General features: G+C 39.5%; 1 long non-coding RNA gene across 1 annotated transcript; it reads left to right on the top strand.

The window, feature by feature from the left end:
- Window positions 1-1,983: 1,983 nt before the first annotated feature.
- LOC112846839 (uncharacterized) lies at window positions 1,984-4,468 on the top strand. The gene is made up of 4 exons (XR_003220021.1): window positions 1,984-2,231; window positions 2,306-2,452; window positions 3,983-4,129; window positions 4,359-4,468. It is a non-coding gene; the product is annotated as an uncharacterized LOC112846839 (long non-coding RNA).
- Window positions 4,469-7,427: the final 2,959 nt, after the last annotated feature.

Below are 7,427 nucleotides of genomic sequence, written 5' to 3'. Positions count from 1 at the left end.
CCCCCCTCCAAGCTCCTCCAGCCTTGCTTGTCTGAATTTAATGGGGCCCATCTTCATTCTCGCAGCTGTGACTGAGCTGTAACGCTGCAAAATGAGTGACAGACACACGTATTGTTCCTCACCCACAGTGCTCCCTATTGTGCATACTCTCTTGCAGAAATGTTGTGTCATTTTACCATTTTGAGCATCTAAACAATTAAGCCTCGTATATGTTGTTAATAATAATAACACAGTGACAGATGCCATTGTTGCTATTAACAGTTCTCGTCTTTGAAAGAAGCAGCACGGTGTGTTAAACATGACAAGTCCTTTTAAAAAGTGACTGAATTTATTTCTGGTGTCTGTCTGAAAAATGACTGCTATTATTTTGCAGGGAAACCAGACAACTGCACGGGCTCATGCACACAGCACACCCAAAATGCCTGCATGTACACAAACACTCTAATAGACACATAAGTCAACTAAAACATTAATTAGACCCACATAAAGTCCCAAACACACTCACACGCACATGTACAAGCGCAGATTCACATTCATTAAACTCGATGAAAATATTCCCTTTGGTGAAGTAAAAGCAGAACAGTGGCTGTTTATTTACAAAGCAGGAACTCAGACCATAAACCCAAAGCCCTGAGGCCCAGAGAAAATGATGAGGGGATGGTGTACCTCTTTGTTTTTCATCCAAACCTCTTTCAAGTTCACTCAAATTAGTCTTTAATGAGGTAAATACCAAACGAAGGTGGTAATTCAAGCAAAGACTCGATTATTTTAGAGGAGCTGGATGCTGCATTGCTCTCGTCTAAGCACTGAGTTTAAACTCTGTTGGCGGTGGTGATGTTCCCAACGGCGTTTCGCTGTGCTCTGATGATTTTAGCAGATGACACAGTTTCAAACATCAGTGCATCTTCAGCAGACACACGTGTGCACAGTGAAAGGAACAGAAGCTTTCATATGCTTATCTGGGCCACCAAAGCCAAAAGGAAAATCCATCCAAGGAGAGAAATTAAGTCTTCTTTCATGGCCATCTTAGCCAATTTGCCTTTGTGAACATGAACAGCCCACTCGTTGCGAAGCCACAGTGCAGCCACTAATCAAGGATTTCCCCCCAGCAGAAACTAGAGCTGCTTTGTTCTTTGACATCCAAACGAGCTATCCTCACAACTGAACTGTGTGAACCAGAAAATGCCCATGTCCCCTTAAACTGCCCTCAGTATGTCTCCAATCTTAACAGACATCTCACTAAAACTTACCATCATCTCGCTTTCAGCTGGACATGTATTTTGGTCATGAAACCGTAATAAGACTCACCCTAAAAACGCATTGAAAGGCTGCACGGTACAGACAATTATGGAGTGTTTTGTGTTTTGGTGTGAAATGTCCCAGAAAATTTCACTATACAGATGAACATGTCAGACAGTGGCATCAACATGTCCACAGTAGTTATGTTATAATGTTAGCATGATGATGTAACCTTGTGCATCACAGCATGGCTATAGACTTTTAGCATGTGACTGGGTAGTTTTACAAAAAGCAACATATTTTTAAAAACTTAACCTCAGTGTTTCTAATCAATACTCTGTTGGTGCCGGTAGCTACTCAGCACAAAGAGAATGCTGTGCTATCTCTGTCATCTTTCATTTTTAAAGAGCAGCTGCTCTTTGAACTTCCAGAGTAAAATGAGACTTTAATGTGATTTTTTTTTCTCTGTTTAATCTCCACCTGTTGCCTGGTTTATACAATATTTGTTGGATGTAGAAGAACCAAAGATAAACCTGCACCAATGCAGGAAACCAGAAATAAACAACAAATAAGCATGTTTCAGATGTACCAGATGTCATCAAAGTTTAGGAAAATAATGTGCACATTAATGTAGTAACTGACAGCGGAAGCTCCATGTAGTAACAACTGCAGCTATTACTACTTAAGCATTAAGGTAGAATAACTGTGATAAGGACCATGGGAATGACTAAATCTCAATGTTCAGCTAGCTGTTCAAATTTCAAATGTCTCAGTAAAATATCCACAATTAAAATAAGCTGCTGTCAGTGCATCTCTGCCATAGTTAGTGAATGCATTAGAGCCGCTACAGCCTGCACAAAGCCCACATCGTATCATTGTAGAAATGAAAACATGATAGGAGCAGACAGACTGACAGAAACCCCTAGAAGCTAAAATCAGCCTCCATCGACCTTCAAGCAGGAGGAGCACCAAACTCCCGTGAATTATAGGATGTATGTATCAGATGGACATTGCTACCAAGTTTGCATTTTTTTACCATACTCATTGTTTTTGTTGTTGTTTTTAGACTGGACGTGACCATATTTGGACTAAAGGACAGAACTGAGGAATTTTTAGCTAGCACTAGCTAGCTAACTAGCTTATCAACTCCATCTGTAATTCACTTTAATATTAAATGGGAAGCTAAAAACAAACAGTAAACCAGAACTTACTGGTAGGTATTCTACTTATTTATTGTTGGACATTTGTCCCACTACATATTTTAGGATTTCAAGTTGAGGGTGCTGATTTCTATTCATGTAGCCGTTCTTTTCCTCCTTATCAAGGTCGCGGTGAGGCTGGAGCCTCCACCCAACATTATTTGTTGTATTATATTTTAAATACATTGTTACCATTGGATTTTTTTTTAAAAAAGAGGTTCAAAACAAAGTACAATAACTGATGAGACTGAATATCCACCTCCACAGAGCATCTTTTAGTACAATCTAACACAACAATCCAACTAATATGAAATGAAAATCCCTTTCTTGAACAGCTATCTGTCTACATTTTTCATTTTTATCAAGTCACAAGAGATAGATGCCATTTCCATATGTCTGTAGGCTCAGCAATTTATCCATGATAATCAGTATGCATGACTGCACAATATAACTATTAAAGCTTTTGTTCAGAGCACATACACACACATGCAGTTTAAAAGCCGTTGCGTACACAAACACACACTCTGCGCAGCAGGGCTCTACAGAGATATTACACACTTGGAGAAGAATCCCAGTTTTGGCTGATTGGTGCCATAGAAGCAGATTTGTTGAATTTCAATGCAGAATCTTCAAATATTCAGACTCCATGCTGGGCTGTCGTACCAAAAAGCTGGATGGTTATTAGTAAGTGAGAGCTACAGTAGGACACCACGGCACACTGAGAAGTTATGCAATTCAGTGCAACAGCTCTGCAACAAGTACTTCAAAGATAAGGCTTATCCTGGTGAATATTTGTTGTGCCAGAGAGGATATGAGCCTGATTTGTGGTCTTGGTGCATTGAAAAATATTTCATTTAATTGGTGCTTTTTTGTGTGTTCTGTCCTACAACAAATAGCTACTTTATTTTCCATCCTGCTCTGTTTTATCAAGGACACCTTTTAACTTTGGTTTTTTCATGGCAAAGGGCAAAACTGTGCTGTTGTCTGGTGTCAGCTCCTGTGGTTTCTTACTCAAAAATCAAGCTTTTAAGTGCTCAGTTGGTGTATGATCATCTCCTCTTGTCTCATGTCTGGACACTAATGGGCTCTCAGAGGCGATGGCTTTACTTTTACGCAATTGTTTTTCTTTTGATGCAGAATTTGATCATGATGCGTGCTTTGTTTATACAACACTGTGTATCCTTGTGACTCTGCAGGATCATCTGTCGAAATCTTTCGCAGCTTGGAGCTCCTAAGTAACATACCAGGAGCATTTTACCCAGTCCTCACTGTACTACAGGAAATTAGAGCCATCCAGACCACTTAACGCGCACAACAGCTGTGAATACTCAGTTCTTGAGAGCCCCTTTTGAATGAAATATCAACCTGCACCGTTTCAATAGGCCCCAGCGCTGCCTTTGAAAAGCTGCGTACTGTGTTCAATTAGCTATTGTTGGGGGGAAATGGCTGTTCATGTGGGTGATATTTAGCTGCGGGTCTTTTAGTGTGTAATCATGCTCCAATAAGCCGTTCAGTATTCAGAGCAGTCATCTTTCTGTGTGTAGAGAGCCACATGAGGACTACGACACAGTTATTATTGTGTGTGTGGAGGAGTGGTGATGAGAACTCTGTGATGAGAAGCCAGTTGGCCGCAACCTCCTCTTCCTCCCACCCTTTGACATGAGGCACATGAGTCTGGAGATGGATTTAGGGTAAATGGATTTCTTCAGTGTGGTCATGAATTAAAATAATAATAATAATAAAATCTGTTTTTAATGGTCTGTTTTTGTTTTTTACAAAAGTAATTTCATTAAATCTAGATTTAATATCTCATTGAAAGATTGCATAAAAAACTGGTGTTTAACATCGTAGCAGCAGTGAAGCTATTGACTATTACATTTACAGTTTGATTTTTTCTCTTGTGATCTCGGTTACCATCAGCACATGAAACTGGAGCAGGTCGTGGGCTCAAGCAGCACCCTTCGGGGCTGAAAACTGAAGCCAGTGCAGAAGTGCAAAAACAGTTCTTGGAGTGGCTACTTGAAGTTGGCTCACAGACAATATAAAAGATGGATGTAGCTTCCAGGCCTGAAAAGTAAAGCCAATGTGGAAATGCCTTAAACCTGCATTCTTTTAAAAGACCAGCATGAAGACAGGAACCTGCAAAAAGACTAGAAGTCTGTGGGAAAACGTTTCTCTGCCAGGACCTTCAAAAAGTGAAACGTGAAGCCAAAGGCTCCTTTGTTAAAATGGCTATTTTATTAGCGTTGAAAGCATGCTTACAGCTTGATACAAAAGAAAGATTATCCCTTCTTAATTACGTTAAAGTGAGTCAATTTTGTTCTGTAACTTGTCCCTTTACAATCATAGCCATGGCGAGGCATCACATACACCTGAGTCACTGAAATGTAGCATTTTGGAGACTTTTTAATGTTATTATTTTAGAGACTATCAGAGACATGTATTTACAAGTGAGAGAAGTTCTTCTGTTGTATTACTCTTGTTATTTAGCACTAATTCAAAGTGATGTGTGTCAAAGTTTGTGGATGTAGGCTGCTTTATTACAGCTTTTTCCAGATATGTTCAGTACTGCTTCGCAAAAACTAATGGAGGTGATGAGTAGTCCAAGACCAGTTTAACTACTTTACATGCAATTATACAGTTTAATATACAAGTTCTTCAAACACTAAAAGGTATTATTTGTAATTAGAGTATGTTGCCAAGTGTTAGAAACGGAAGAGCAGGTAGGATTATACACGGCTTGTTAATGAAGGCTATTGTGAAAAAGAAAAATTAAAAATCCATTTTGTGACGTCCTTGATAGACACATCAGTAAAAGCTACAGTGTAAGTGGATAATTAATTACTGAATTGTGTATTTGCTGGTGCTTTTGTTCTTGTTTCACCAAAGGCACAGTGTAACCAAATGGAAAAACACCCAAGGTGTGCACTGGAAGTCTAAGAAACTGGTTTTCTCTGAGTTGATTTATCTCCACTGTGCAGTGTGGGCAGATTATGAAACCAAGCCAGCTCTCAATAAAACCCATTTTCCACAAGCAATGAATTTCATCAAATAGCAGAGCAGGAGAACAGAAAAAATATCCAAACATCCATCTGTACAGTCAAAGAGTCTACCTTGTGTTGAGCTGTATGTGAATACAGAGCAGCCCAGGGAAGCCTCCACAATCCCTGGCAAGGTTTTCATTACACCCACAAACCTCCAAGTCAGCAGAAAAGGAGGAGGACACAATTGAGCGAGCAGCAATCTCCAGTGGCTCTGATTTCATGCTCTGTGTTGCATTTCCATGGCTGCAGAAACCCATTCCTCTAAACCCCCACTTTTGTTTTTCCATTGTCCCACCATTTTTCCCCTCAATGTCGGCCCACAAACGTGACTGGAGGCAGCAACTGGCCATCGCACTCAGGAGGGTAAACCTCTCCTACATGCGATGCCAAGAGGGCTGGGATAAGGTTTCATTACTGGATGAGAGCCTTTATTCGCCAGCGTGTGCCCTTAATGTGTTTTCATCCATGAGGAAAAATGCTCCTCTATCCCCATAATATAAAGTCATGTGATAATATGAGCTCCCCTCTGCTCTCTAGGGATTTTAAATCAGCTGCATAGTGCTCTGCAGCCTTGACTCCAATTCAAGGCGGATAATAGCATCAAGAGTCAATGAGTACGGTTTGTTGTGCACCAGTTTTTCTCCAGCGTACATTGCTATGTCGCCATCACGGTGTGTCACCTCAGTTTTTAAGCCTTTTGTGTACAAAGAACACAAGCAGCTGCTTTGTGAAAGCCGTGTCTCTGCTTTGAGCATCACAATAAAAGATCACATTGCCTACCTGGTGTGCTCCAACAGTAACACAGAAAACCGGAGCAAAAAAATGATGTGAAACATAACTACACACTTTATTTGCCTTCATTTCTCTAAGATAGTAGTCAAATTAATTCTTCACTGATAGCTATTGTATTTTACCATAATTACATATGTGTATATTATGTATATTACATATAGATATAACATATAAGAATACAATCTTATTCTTCCTGCAGAGCATAAAGATAGATGAAGATAGAAATATAAAAGACTTTTAAAAAGGATGGGAAACACTCCTGATTAAAGACCCTGAATAAATGTGGTGACAGTGGATATGCATAAAGCCTCTTCAGCATCACCTCCATGAAACATATTCAGGTCATTGACCTGCTACTATATCACAGGGGGTGAGGACGGGGTTAGATTAGCAAAGAGGGAGACCAGCCGAGACTCAGGCTTTGGAGTAAATTGATATTGAAACATCACTAACACCTCTGCAGCCATCAACCCCTCTCTAAAGACCAGGCACACAGACACAAACACACAGCTATATCAGCACTTACACACAAACACACACACACTCATTGTGTTGCAGACATGTGGGAGCTAGTGACCAGGAGGGAGAATGAGGTAATGATGAAAAAAGCAGAAGAGAAGAGAGCCTCCTCTAATGAGCTATTGACATTTTCAGATGATGAGTTAGGGGAGATGTACTTAGCTGCTGGTTTGAAAAACACGAGCCCGTGATGGGCCATGGAGAAAATAGTAATGATTAACGTTTAAAGCTAAAAAAGATGGCCCAAACACTCAAATGAAAAAATACAGCAGAGAAAAGAAATAATAGGTTTTATGTGACAATAGAAATTTTAGACAAAGAAAAAAAAAACTCATAACTCAAATTAAATTATAGATAAATAAATAAATATAATGTCATGGAGAAAAGTCAAAGATAATATGATAAACTTGACATGAATTAAGATACAAATTGTAAACAGGTAAGAAGCATAAAAAATAACTGCAGAGTGATATAAAGTCTCATAAGGCAAATGTGTTTTATAGTATGAGGGTCAGCTTGTCCTGAATAATCACACATTCTGCATACATGCCCTACTGACTGTGTAATATTATGTTAATGAAGAAAGAAGAGCTTTATACAAGTTACATTCAACCCATCACACACACATTTTTAT

Source organism: Oreochromis niloticus, linkage group LG5, assembly GCF_001858045.2.
Source record: "Oreochromis niloticus isolate F11D_XX linkage group LG5, O_niloticus_UMD_NMBU, whole genome shotgun sequence".
NCBI classification, from domain to species: Eukaryota; Metazoa; Chordata; class Actinopteri; order Cichliformes; family Cichlidae; genus Oreochromis; species Oreochromis niloticus.
This window is presented reverse-complemented; position numbering and strand designations above follow the sequence as displayed.